We start from the raw sequence: 13,493 nt of genomic DNA on the forward strand, positions 1-13,493 counted from the left end.
AGGAGGTCATTCGACCCATTGAATCCATGTCAGGTCTGATAACCAATTGTCTTAAGAGAGGGAATATAATAAATACAGCAGCTTTCTGGAATGGACATTTGCGGTTAAGTAACATTATTGAATTCTTTGCTGTATCTTCAGAATAGACAAGGCCAGTGCAGTGGTTTACGTGGACTATTAGAAGTTCTTTGTTAAAGTGCCTCATGATAAAGGCCAGGGTGTGTGGGGTGACAAGGAGCAGAATGTATTAAAGATAGTGGCAAAACAAGATGGTAGGAGTTGAGCAAAGTTTTTTGCACTGGTAGATGGAGGGAAATGATATCTCCCAAGGATCGGTGCACGGCCCACTGTTCATCTAATACTGGACTTGGGGAATTGGAGCTGTTTTTCACAGAGGCTTCTAAATTGGGAACGCTTCACTGTTCCTGAACAAGATCATAACAAAGGAGGAGGAGTACGCCATTCGGCCCCTTGAGCCCACTCCACCACTCAATAAGATTACGGCTGCTCTGATTGTGGCCTTCATTCCACTTTCCTGCTGATGCCACCCCCACCCCACCCAAACCCCTGACTCTGCATTAAATTCCAGGAAAATGTAAATCGCAAATGAAATTCGGCATGGTGAATTTATCCCCCTTACCTGATGTATTAAATCCTGGTGGTAAATTGGGAGGATAGGCTTCTATTTCTTTGCACAATGGAGGTTTGAGGTGATTTGATCGAGGTATTTAATATGATCAAAGGGTTTGATTGGGTCAATTCCCCTGATGGGAAAATCGCAATAAGGGGTATGTATCAGAGATTTCACCCAATGTCTGTAATGCTTGGAGATACTGGACAGACATCAGCAGTGGGAAGGCTGCCTGAATTTTCCTCTCCCTTCACTAGGGTACTGAGGCCCTGACCGAGAGCACACTGAGTTCAGTATTAAGAAACTTCAGAGCAAGTTGTTGGGCAAAGTGAAACAGAGGAGTGAAATTTTAGGTGTTTTCTAATAGTTCGGTTCAGCCAGGGCCACTCAGCTCCTGACCTCATTACAGCCTTGGTCCAAATGTGGACAAAAGAGGTGAGAGTGACTGCCCTTGCCATCAAAGCAGCATTTGACTGAGTGTCCTAGTAAAACTGGAGTCAATGGGAATCAGGGGGAAAATGCTCCACTGGTTGCAGTCATACTTAGCACAAAGGAAGATTGTTGTGGTTGTGGGAGGTCAGTCATCTCAGTCCCAGGACATCACTGCAGGAGTTCCTCAGGGTAGTATCCTAGGCCCAACCATCTTCAGCTGCTTCATCACTGACCTTCCTTCCATCACAAGGTTAGAGGTAGGGATGTTTGCTGATGATTGCATAATGTTCAGCACCATTCATGATTTCTCAGATACTGAAGCAGTCCATGTCCAAAAGCAGTAATACCTGGACAAAATCCAGGCTTGGTCTGGCAAGTAACATTTACACTACACAAGTGCCAGGCAATAACCATCTCCAACAAGAGAGAATCTAATCTTCTCCCCATGACATTCAAAGGCATTACCATCTTTGAATCCCCTACTATCCTGGCGGTTACCATTGACCAGAAACTGAACTGGACTACCTAAATAAATACTGTGGCTACAAGAGCAGGTCAGAGGCTAGAGGTCCTGCGATGAGTAACTCACCTGACTCCCCAAAGTCTGTCCACAATCTACAATGCACAAGTCAAGAGTGTGATGGAATGGTGTAATACTCTCCACTGGCCTGGATGAATGCAGTTCCAACAACACTCAAGAAGCTTGACACCACCAGGACAAAGTAGCCTGCTTGATTGGCACCCTATATACCGCCTTCAACATCCACTCCTCCATCACCGATGCACACTGTCAGCATTGGGTACCATCTACAAGATGCACTGCAGCAACTTGCCAAGGCTCCTTAGTCAGCACCTTCCAAACCTGCAACCTCTACCACTAAGAGGGCAAGGGTGGCAGACACATGGGAACGCCACCACCTGCAAGTTCCCCTCCAAGCTACTCGCCATCCCTTCACTGTCACTGGATCAAAAACCTGAACTTGCTATTAGCACTGTGACTGCAGTGGTTGAAGAATTTGGCTCACCATCACCTTCTCAAGGGCATTTAGGGATGGACAACAAATGCTGGCCTAGCCAGCGACACCCATATCCTGTGAATGAATAATAAAAAACAATTGCCTCACTTGGACTCTCATCAATCGAATTGAGGCATGCCCAGTCTGCTTTGGATTAATGCCTTGTGACTGATGTCAATGTCTGAGAAATGGACTGAAATATGAGAAAGAAACCCATTAAGGAGGTGCAAATTTATTCGAACATAGGATTGCTCGATATCCTTCTGAAAGTACCTTAACCACAGTACGGAATCTGCCAGAGGTGAACACAGTGTTAGAGCTGAGCCCGGGGTAACTGGGAAAATATCATATAATCACATGACATAGAGGGAAGCCGTTTGATTCATCATGCTTGTGCCAGCTTTCCAGTGACTGGGTTAGCCTCATTCCCTCCCCTGCCCTGTCCCTGGGATGGCCCTGCAAATTTTTCCCTTTCATATACTTATCCAATGCCTTTTTAAAAGTTATTATTGAATCCGCTTCCACTGCCCTTTCAGGCAGCGCCTTCTAGATCACAACAACTCGCTGCATTTTTAAAAGAAAAATAAAATCCTCCTCTCCTGGTTCTTTTGCCAATTACCATCAAACAGTGTCCTTTTTGTTACTGTCCTTTCAATCGCTGGATACAGTTTCTCCCTGTCTAGCAAAACACTCTCATGATTTTGAACACCTCTATTAAATCCCCTCCTAGCCTCCTCTGCTCTGAGAAGAACAATTCCAGCTCCCCCAATCTCTCCACATAACTGAATTCCCTCATCCCTAATACCATTCTGGTAAATCTCCTCCGCACGCTCTCTAAGGCCTTGACATCCTAAAGTGTGATGTCCAGAATTGGACACAGCACTCCAGCTGAGACCTAACCAGTAATTGATAAAGATTTCAAAGTGGACTTGCACAAGGTTGTGATGAGGGGATCAGTGCAAAGCACTGACAGGTCTTAGTAATGTTGCTATGGTCTTGTCCCTCACCATATTATTCTTTTTTTGGAAAAATATACTTTATTCATAAAATACCTAAAAGAACATTACAAAACATTTCTAAATGGCCATCACAAAAAGTGCAATCAGATTCAACTTTTACTCATGGACCATGAGGTGCTTCAATTCAATCAATGAATATTACAGTCATTTCAATATGGTCATTACAGTCAGACAGTGCAATGGTATTGGAGTTACCGACATACATCATGTTGCACTCTGAGGTGCTTCAATACAATTATAATACATTTAGTATTCACTACATTTATGTTCATTGTGAGTCATACAGCCCAAGGGGGTCTATACAATTCCAGCCCCTTGGTGCACTATGGCAGAAAGGTCTTAGACAATGACCTTCCCCATTGCGCCTTTGCGACGGCTGCCCCAAGCTTTAGAGCGTCCCTCAGCACGTAGTCCCTCACCATGTTATTCATTCCAGCCCTGTTACAGAATGAGAAACCAGCCTTGCACAGATTCTGGATCACCCAGACCTCCCTGTTTTCCTTCTCCCTTATCATGGTTCTGGGTTTCATTGGTGTCAACTGCCTTCCCCTTGTGCCTATTCTGTATCTATGAGCCCAGGTGGTGAGGACTGCCTGGCTATTTGACTATGACCAGTATCATACCAGTGATGTCCTACTCTGCTGTTCACTCTCGATGCCTGGTGCAGGTACCATTGGATGGTGATCAGGAGCAGGAATCTTCACTGGGTGGTGGCCAAAACCCATTGCCGGCGGCGACAGGTCATTGCTGGCGGTGACAGGGGCCCATTGCAGGTGGTGACAGGAGATCATTGCCGGCGGTGACAGGAGCTCATTGCCGGCGGTGACAGGAACTCATTGCCAGCGGTGACAAGAGATCATTGCCAGCGGTGACAGGAGATCATTGCCGGCGGTGACAGGGGCCCATTGCCGGCGGTGACGAGATCATTGCTGGCAGTGACAGGAGATCATTGCCGGCGGTGACAGGGGCCCATTGCCGGCGGTGACAGGAGGTCATTGCCGGCGGTGACAGGGGCCCGTTGCCGGTGGTGACAGGAGGTAATTGCCGGCGGTGACAGGGGCCCATTGCCGGCGGTGACAGGGGCCCATTGACGGTGGTGACAGGAGCCCATTGCCGGCAGTGACAGGAGGTCATTGCCAGCAGTGACAGGAGATCAGTCTGGAGTATTGTGTACAGTACTGGTCTCCTTACTTAAAGAAAGATGTAAATGCATTAGAAGCTGTTCAGAGAAGGTTTACTGGACTAATAGCAGGAATGGGCAGGTTGTCTTATGAGGAAAGGTTGGACGGGTTAGGTTTGTATCCACTGGAGTTTAGAAGAATATGGGGCGACTTAATTGAAACCTTCAAGATTCTGAGAGCTTTTGACAGGGTGGATGTGGAAAGGATGTTTCCTCTTGTGGAGAGAATCTAGAATTAAGGGTCACTTTTTAAAAATAAGGGGTTGCTCATTTAACACGGAGATGAGGAGAATTTTTTTCTCTGAGGGTTGAGTGTCTTTGGAAATCCCTTCCTCAAAAGGCTGTGGAAGCAGAGTCTTTGAATATTTTTAAGGCAGGGCTAGATAGATTCCTGATTAACAAGGGGGTGAAAGATTATCAAGCAGGAACGTGGGGTTGAGGTTACATTCAGATCAGCCATGATCTTATTGAATGGCGGAGCAGGCTCGAGGGGCCGAGTGGCCTCCTCCTGCTCCGAATTCGTACCTTCGTATGTCAGGAGGCCATTGCCGGTAGCGACAGGGGCCCATTGCTGGCAGTGACAAGAGGTTATTGCCGGCGGTGACAGGGGCCCGTTGCCAGTGGTGACAGGAAGTCATTGCTGGCAGTGACAGGAAGTCATTGCCGGCATTGACAGGAGGTCATTGCCGGCGGTAACAGGAAGTCATTGCCGGCGGTGACAGGAAGTCATTGCCAGCGGTGACAGGAAGTCATTGCCGGCGTTGACAGGAGGTCATTGCCGGCATTGACAGGAGGCCATTGCTGGCTGTGACAGGAGGCCATTGCCGGCGGTGACAGGAGGTCATTGCCGGCGGTGACAGGAGGTCATTGCCGACGGTGACAGGGAGCGACTCTAACACATTGAAGTTAGTGTCCAGTCAGGAAGCTTGATTTTTCTGATTTCCCCTGTGAGGGGATTAGATGATTTCACATCGTTTTTCCTATTGCATTGGAAACTGTACATTTTAAAGCACTGTACACAATTAAAGTAAATGGAACCATATCTCTGTGTCTCTGTGCATTTCTCTCACTCTGTTCCTGTCTGTCTCCTTCTCTCTTTGTCATCCTTATACAGTCACATTGTATGTCTCACTCTAGCCTTGTTCAGCTCAGTCCCCTGCTCCCCTGTCCCACTGGTACTGAATTGCACATGCCTCACTGCTAACTCTGGGTGAGGGAGGTGTGGGTCATTGAACTGTGAGAGCCAGTATGATTCCTTATTTATTTTTTAAAAAGCCATATAAATAAGCGAATAATATAATTAAGTAATTAATTAAAACACATTAAGGATGACAGGAGAAGTGATGTTCAAGGCTGCAGCATGTGGGAACTCCTGGATAACATTGTGATCCAGGGCAAACAGGTCTGCAGTAAGAGTTTGTGGTTTGAGGAGCTTCGGCTCAGAGTCATTGAGCTGGAGGCTGAGCTGCAGACACTGCGACACATCAGGGAGGGGGAAAGTTACCTGGATGCTTTGTACCAAGAGGCAGTCGCACCCCTTAGGAGAGGGTTTTTTGATTTGCTCAGTGGTCAGGGACAGGAGGGTGTGACTGAGTGAGGGAGGTAAGGGGACCCAGAGGGCAGGAGTGTCAGCCTCTGCAATTGTGCAATAGGTTTGAGGTTCTTTCAACTTTAAGGAACGAAACCGTACGGACCACCCAGCATCAACTGGAAATGACAACAGCAAACCCAGCCCTTTCAACCCTGCAAAGTCCACCTTACTAATAGCTGATGGCCTGTGCCAAAATTGGGAGAGCTGTCTCACAGACTAGTCAAGCAATAGCCTGACATAGTCATCCTCACAGAATCATATCTTATAGACAATGTCCCAGACACCACCATCACCATCCTTGGATGTGTCCTGTTCTACCAACAGGACAGACCCAGCAGAGGTGGCAGCACGGCGGCATACAGTCGGGAGGGAGTTGCTCTGGGAGCCCTTAACATCGATTCTGGCCCCCATGAAGTTTCATGGCATCAGGTCAAACATGCACAAGGAAACCTCCTGCTGATTATCACGTATCACCCTCCGTCAGCTGATGAATCAGTGCTCCTCCATGTTGAACACTATATGGAGGAAGCACTGAGGGTGGCAAGGGCAGAGAAAGTACTCTGGGTGGGAGACTTCAATGTCCATCACCAAGAGTGGCTCGGTACCACCACCACAGACTGAGCTGGCCGAGTCCTAACGGACATAGCTGCTAGACTGGGTCTGCGGCAGGTGGTGAGGGAACCAATGAGGGAAAAACATACTTAACCTCCTCCTCACCAACCCGCCTGCCGCAGATATACCTGACCATGAAAGTATCAGTAGGAGTGACCACCACACAGTCCTTGTGGACACAAAGTCCTGCCTTTACATTGAGGATACCCTCCATCATGTTGCATGGCACTACCACCGTGCTAAATGGGATAGATTTTGACAGAACTAGCAACTCAAGACTGGGCATCCACAAGGCGCTGTGGGCCATCAGCAGCAGCAGAATTGTACTCAAACACAAACTGTAAACTTATGGCCCGGCATATACCCCACCACCATTACCAGCAAGCCAGGGGATCAACCCTGGTTCATTGAAGAGTGCAGGAGAGCATGCCAAGAGAACACCAGGCGTACCTAAAAATGAGGTGTCAACCTGGTGAAGCTACAACACAGGACTACTTGTGTACAAGCAGCATAAGCAGCAAGTGATAGAGCTAAGCAATTCCACAACCAACGGATCAGATCTAAGCTCTGCAGTCCTGCCAAATCCAATCGTGAATGGTGGTGGACAATTAAACAGCTCACTGGAGGAGGAGGCTCTACAATATCCCCAACCTCAGTGAGGGGGGAGCCCAGCACACCAGTGCAAAAGACAAGGGCTGAAGCATTCGCAACAATCTCCAGCCAGGAGTGCCGAGTGGATGATCCACCTCGGCCTCCTCCTGAGGTCCCCAGTATCACAGACGCCAGTCTTCAGCCAATTCGAATCATTGACATCAGGAAACGGCAGAAAGCACTAGATACTGCAAAGGCTATGGGCCCTGACAATAATCCGGCAATAGCACTGAAGACTTGTACTCCAGAACTTGCTGCGCCCCTAGACAAGCTGTTCCAGTACAGCTACAACACTGGCATCTACCCAACTTTGTGGAAAATTGCCCAGGTATGTCCTCTACACAAAAAGCAGGACAAGTCCAACCCGGCCAATTAACACCTCATCAGTCTACTCCATAATCAGTAAAGTGATCGAAGGGGTCATCAACAGTGCTTCAAACAGCACTTGCTTAGCAATAAACTGCTCACTGATACTCTGCTTTGGTTTCGCCAGGGCCACTCAGCACCTGTCCTCATTACAGCCTTGGTTCAAACATGAAAGAAAGAGCTGAACTCGAGAAGTGAGGTGAGACTGACTGCCCTTGATATCAAGGCAGAACTTGATGGAATGTGGCCTCAAGGACCCTGAGCAGAACTGGAGTCAATGGGAATCAGGGGGAAAACTCTCCGCCGGTTGGAGTCATACCTAGCACAAAGGAACATAGTTGTGATTGTTGAAGGTCAATCATCTCAGCTCCAGATATCACTGCAGGAGTTCCTCAGGGTGGTGTCCTCGGGCCAACCATCTTCAGCTGCTTCATCAATGACCTTCCTTCCATCATAAAGTCAGAAGTGGGGATGTTCGCTGATGATTGCACAATGGTCACCATTCACGACTCCTCAGATACTGATGCAGTCCATGTCCAAATGCAGCAAGACCAAGGCTTGGGCTGACAATTGGCAAGTAACATCCATGCCACATAAGTGCCAAGCAATGGCTATCTCCAACAAGAGAGAATCTAACCAACCCCCCTTGACATTCAATGGCATTACCATCACTGAATCCCTATTATCAACATCACCATTGACCAGAAACTGAACTGGACCTGCCATCTAAATACTTTGGCTACAAAAGCAGGTCGGAGGCTAGGAATCCTGTGATGGATAACTCACCTCCTGACTCCCCAAAGCCTGCCCACCATCTAAAAGGCACAAGTCAGGATTGTGATGGAATACTCTCCACTTGCCTGGATGACTGCAGCTCCCAAGACACCCAAGAGTTCGATACCATCCATCGACAAAGCAGCCGCTTGATTGACACCCTATCCACAAACATTCACCCCCTCCACCACTGATGCACAGTAGCAGCAGTGTGTGTACCATCCACAAGATGCACTGCAGGAACTCACCAAGGCTCCTTAGACAGCACCTTCCAAACCAGTGACCACTACCATCTAGAAGGACAAGGGCAGCAGGCACATGGGAACATCTCCTGGAAGTTTCCCTCCAAGCTACTCATCATCCTGACTTGGAAATATATCAGCCGTTCCTTCACTGTCGTTGGGTCAAAATCCTGGAACTTCCTCCCTAACAGCACTGTGGGTGTACTTACACCACACGGACTGCAGGAGTTCAAGAAGGCAGCTCACTACCGCCTTCTTGAGGGCAATTAGGGATGGGCAATCAATACTGGCCTAGCCTGCGATGCCCGCATCCTGTAAATAAATAAAAAACAGCTTGTAGGGATGAGAGCCGGAGACTGCAGGATAGATGACCAAACTGACCATGGCACCTTGGTACAGGAAGCTATTCAAGTGGCGGGGGCAAAATAGAATGTAGTGGTAGTAATGGACAGTGTAGTGAGGGGGGATCGACACTGTTCTCTACAGCAAAGAGGGGGAGTCCAGATAGCTGTGTTGCCTGCCTTAGTGCCAGGGTTTGGGACATCTGCTCAGGACTGGAGAGGAACTTGCAATGGGAGGGGGAGGATCCAGTTATCATGGCCTATGTAGGTACCAACGACATAGGTAGAACTAGGAAGGAGGGTCTGCTTCGAGAGTATGAGGAGCTCGGCACTAAATTAAAAATCAGAACCTCAAAGGTTCTATGGATTATTACCCGAGCCACATGCAAATTGGCACAGAGTACCTAAAATTAGAGAGATGAATTCATGACTCAAAGACTGGTGTGGGAAAAGTGAGTTCTGGTTTGTGGGGCACTGACACCAGTACTGAGAAATTGGGGACTGTGTACCGTTGGGATGGTCTACAGCTGATCTGTGCTAGGACCAGTGTTCTTGCAAACTGCATAACTAGGGAAGTAGAGATGTTTTTAAACTAAATAGTGGGGGCCAAGGAATCAACTGTGGAAAGATGTGGTATATCAAAGAGTAGAGACAAAGTAGAGAGGAAAATAGTAATTTGGTTTAGAAAATGGCAGGAAAGGACAGAAACAGAAAAAAACTTAAGAATGCACCAAAAATCAAGACTAGAAGCTACAAAGATAACAAAAAGACAAAACTAAAGGCTCTATATCTCAATGTGCACAGCACTCAAAACAAAGTAAACGAATTGATATTGCATATTGAAGTAAATAAATATGATCTAATAGCCATTATGGAGACATGGCTACAAGACGAGAAGGATTGGGTCTAAATATTGAGGGGTATACTACATTTAAAAGAATAGGAAGTTAGGTAAAGATTGAGGGGTAGCACTGTTAATCAAGGATGGTATTTGTGCAATAGTTAGAGATGACCTTGGTTGAGGAGATCAGGATGTGGAATCGGTTTGCGTGAAGAACAGGAATAGTAGGGGAAAGAAGTCACTAGTGGGAGTGGTCTCCAAGCCTCCTAATAGTAACCACAATATAGGACAAAGTGTACAGGAAGAAATATTGGGTGCTTGTGATAAAGAAATGGCAATAATCATGTGTGACTTTAATCTACACATAAGCTCAAAAAATCAGATTGGCAGTAGTAGCCTGGATGAATAGTTTGTAGAATGCTTTCAGGGTAGTTTCTTAAAGCAGCATGTTCTCGAACCAACCAGAGAACAGGTTATATTTGACTTGGTATTGAGTAATGTGACAGGATTAATTAATGACCTCAGAATAAAGGCACCCTTAGGTAGTAGCAACTACAATATGATTGAATTTTACATCCAGCTTGAAAGGGAGAAGAGTGGGTCTAAGATGAGTATTTTAAACTTAAAGAAAAAGCCTCTAACTGCACAAAGGTGAGTAGCAGGTCAGATGATTGGACAGAATATACAGAATGGCAGAGAATGACTAAAAGGTTAATCAGAAGAAAGAAATTAGAGTATGAGAGAGAGGAAGCTATCTAGAATTGTAAAAACGGATAGCAAGAGTTTCTACAGGTATTTGAAAAGGAAAAGTGTGGGTAAAGTGAGTGTTGGCTCTCTAGAGAGAGACAGTGGGGAGTTAATAGTAGATAATAAGGAAATGGTGGAAGAAATTAACAAATATTTTGCTTCTGTGTTCACTATAGAGGATATAAAAGACATTCCAATAATAGCTGCAAATCAGGAGGTGGAAGGGAGAGAGGAACTTGGTGAAATTACAGTCACTAGGGGAGCGGTACTGAGCAAACTGATAGAGCTGTGGGCTGACAAGTCTCCGGGTCCTGATGGACTTCATCCTAGGGTCTTAAAAGAGGAGGCTAATGAGGTAGTAGGTGCGTTGGTGTTAATTTTCCAAAATTCCCTAGATTCTGAATATAACTCCTCTAATTCAAGAAGGGAGGGAGGCAGAAAGCAGGAAACTATACGTCAGTTAGCTTGATGTCTGTTGTGGAGAAGGTGTTGGAATCAATCATTAAAGAATTTTTAACCACGCACCTAGTAAAACGCAAAGTAATCAGAAAGAGCCAGCATGGTTTTGTGAAACTGAAATCATGTATAACCAATTTATTGGAGTTCTTTGAAGGAGTAACATGTACTGTGGATAAAGGGGAGCCTGTAGATGTACTACTTGGATTTCCAGAAGGCATTTGATAAGGTGCCACATCAAAGGTTATTGCAGAAAATAAAAGTTCATGGTGTAGGGGGTAACATATTAGCATGGATAGAAGATTGGCTGGCTGGCAGAAAGTGGAGAGTTTACATAAATGGGTCTTTGTCTGATTGGCAGGATGTGATGAGTGGAGTCCCACAGGGGTCTGTGCTGGGGCCTCCACTTTTTACAATTTACATCAATGACTTAGATGAGGTGAGCGAAGGCATGGTAGCTCAATCTGCAGATAACACAAAGATAGGTAGGAAGGTATGTTGTGAAGAAGACATAAGGAGTTTGCAGATGGATATAGATAGGTTCAGTGAGTGGGCAAAAATCTGGCAGGTGGAGTATAATGTGGGAAAATGTGAAGTTGTTCACTTCGTTAGGAAGAATAAAAATGCGGAGTATTACTTAAATGGAAAATGACTGCAGAATTCCGAGGTGCAGAGGGATCTGGGTGTTCTAGTCATGAATCACAATAAGTTAGTATGCAGGTACAGCAAGTAATTAAGAAGACTAATGGAATGTTATCCTTTATTACAAGAGGGATTGAACATAAAAGTAAGGATGTTAGGCTTCAGTTATACAGGGCATTGCTGAGACCACATCTTGAATACTGTGTGCAGTTTTGGTCTCCTTATTGAAGTAAAGATGTAAATACATTGGAGGCGGTTCAGAGGAGGTTTACTAGATTGATACCTGGAATGAGTGGGTTGTCTGATGAGGAAAGGTTGGACAGACTGGGCTTGTTTCCACTGGAGTTTAGAAGAGTGAGGGGTGATTTGATTGAAGTATATAAGATCCTGAACGGCCTTGACAAGGTGGACATGGAAAGGATGTTTCCTCTTGTGGGTGAGTCCAGAACTAGGGGGTCACTGTTTTAAAATTAGGGGTCACCCTTTTAGGCCAGAGATGAGGATAATTTTTTTTTCTCTCAGAGGGTTGTGCGACTTTGGAACTCTCTGCCTCCGAAGGTGGTGGAGGCAGGGTTATTGAATATTTTTAAGGTGGGGGTAGATAGATTCTTGTTAGGCAAGGGAATCAGAGGTTATCGGGGGTAGATGGGAATGTGGAATTCAAAACGGAAACAGATCGGCCATGATCTTGCTGAATAGTGGAGCAGGCTCGAGGGGCCGAATGGCCTAGTCCTGTTCCTATTTCGTATGTTTGTATGTTTATATGTTCGTATTTAGCACACCAGAGTGAGTCCTATTGAGGAGTGGGAAGCCTTGCCTGACCGGTGTCCTGAGAGGCATTGGGGGACATGGGGAGGAGACACTGAACTTGTTAAGTCATCTCGACAATGGAAGTGGGAATTAATGTTGTCCCCCCCATCCAAACCTTACTGACTGGGCTACTAATGGGCTGTTGGATGGTGAACAGTGAGAGTGAGTCAGTTAATGGAGCTAGAGATGGAGCACTGGTCACTGGGGAGTCTAAGCCCTGATTAAACAGTCCATTTATAATCGACATCCTGCTCTCCACTGCCTAAAGAGCTTGTATGTAAGGACAGTTTGTTATATTTGAAGATCCCAACTCTCAGCTGGGTAGCCAGCTCCCATTCTCTCTCTCTCTCTCTCTGCCCTCTCTCCTACTGAGCTCCCTGGGAGACTGACACTCTCAGCCCCCTGACCCTGGGTTGCAACTGGGATCAGGCCCCAGAAAGTTTGTTGTGACACTGAGGAGTTTCTAATGCAGCTCTCTACTTATCTGCCCTGTGCTGGAGGGGGTGGGGTGTGCAGGGAGGGAGGGAGGGAGGAGTAGAAGAGAGGGGCCCTGAGATAAACCAGAGAGCTGCTGCTTCGTGCCCCCCTCCACCCCAACCCCAGGCAATCAGTCTGAAAGTGAGGGGATTGGGGGGAGTGGTGGTCATGGGACTGATGCCCCCTCCAATCTTGTGTCTATCTTGATTTCACAAAGGGAAGGGTTGCTCCCCAATCCCCAGTGTGAATCGCTGTCTTCAGAGGAGGATTTTGATTGGGGGCCATGAAAGCTTGACCTGTTGATTTATCTTGGATTCTCCCCACTGGCTCCGACATCTCTAGCTTCAGCTCTGTGTGGGAGCTGGGGGCTGGGGGCTGGGGGTGGATACTGAGGCCTCACCAGCACCTACCTGAACAGTGATCAGGTGAGGGAACCCTGCTCTGTTTAATTCCACCACAGGACTAATCTCGGTCTGTCTCTCACTCCCTCTGTCTCCCTCTCTCACTCCTTCTGTCTCCCCTCTCTCCATCTCCTCCTCTCTACCTCCCTCGCTCTGTGTTTCTGTGTCTCCCCTCTCTAACTCTCTCCATCTCTCCCTCTCCATCTCCTCCTCTCTACCTCCCTCTCTGTGTTTCACTGTGTCTGTCTCTCTCTCTCTCTCTCT

Source organism: Carcharodon carcharias, chromosome 36 (genome assembly GCF_017639515.1).
Source record: "Carcharodon carcharias isolate sCarCar2 chromosome 36, sCarCar2.pri, whole genome shotgun sequence".
Classification (NCBI taxonomy): domain Eukaryota; kingdom Metazoa; phylum Chordata; class Chondrichthyes; order Lamniformes; family Lamnidae; genus Carcharodon; species Carcharodon carcharias.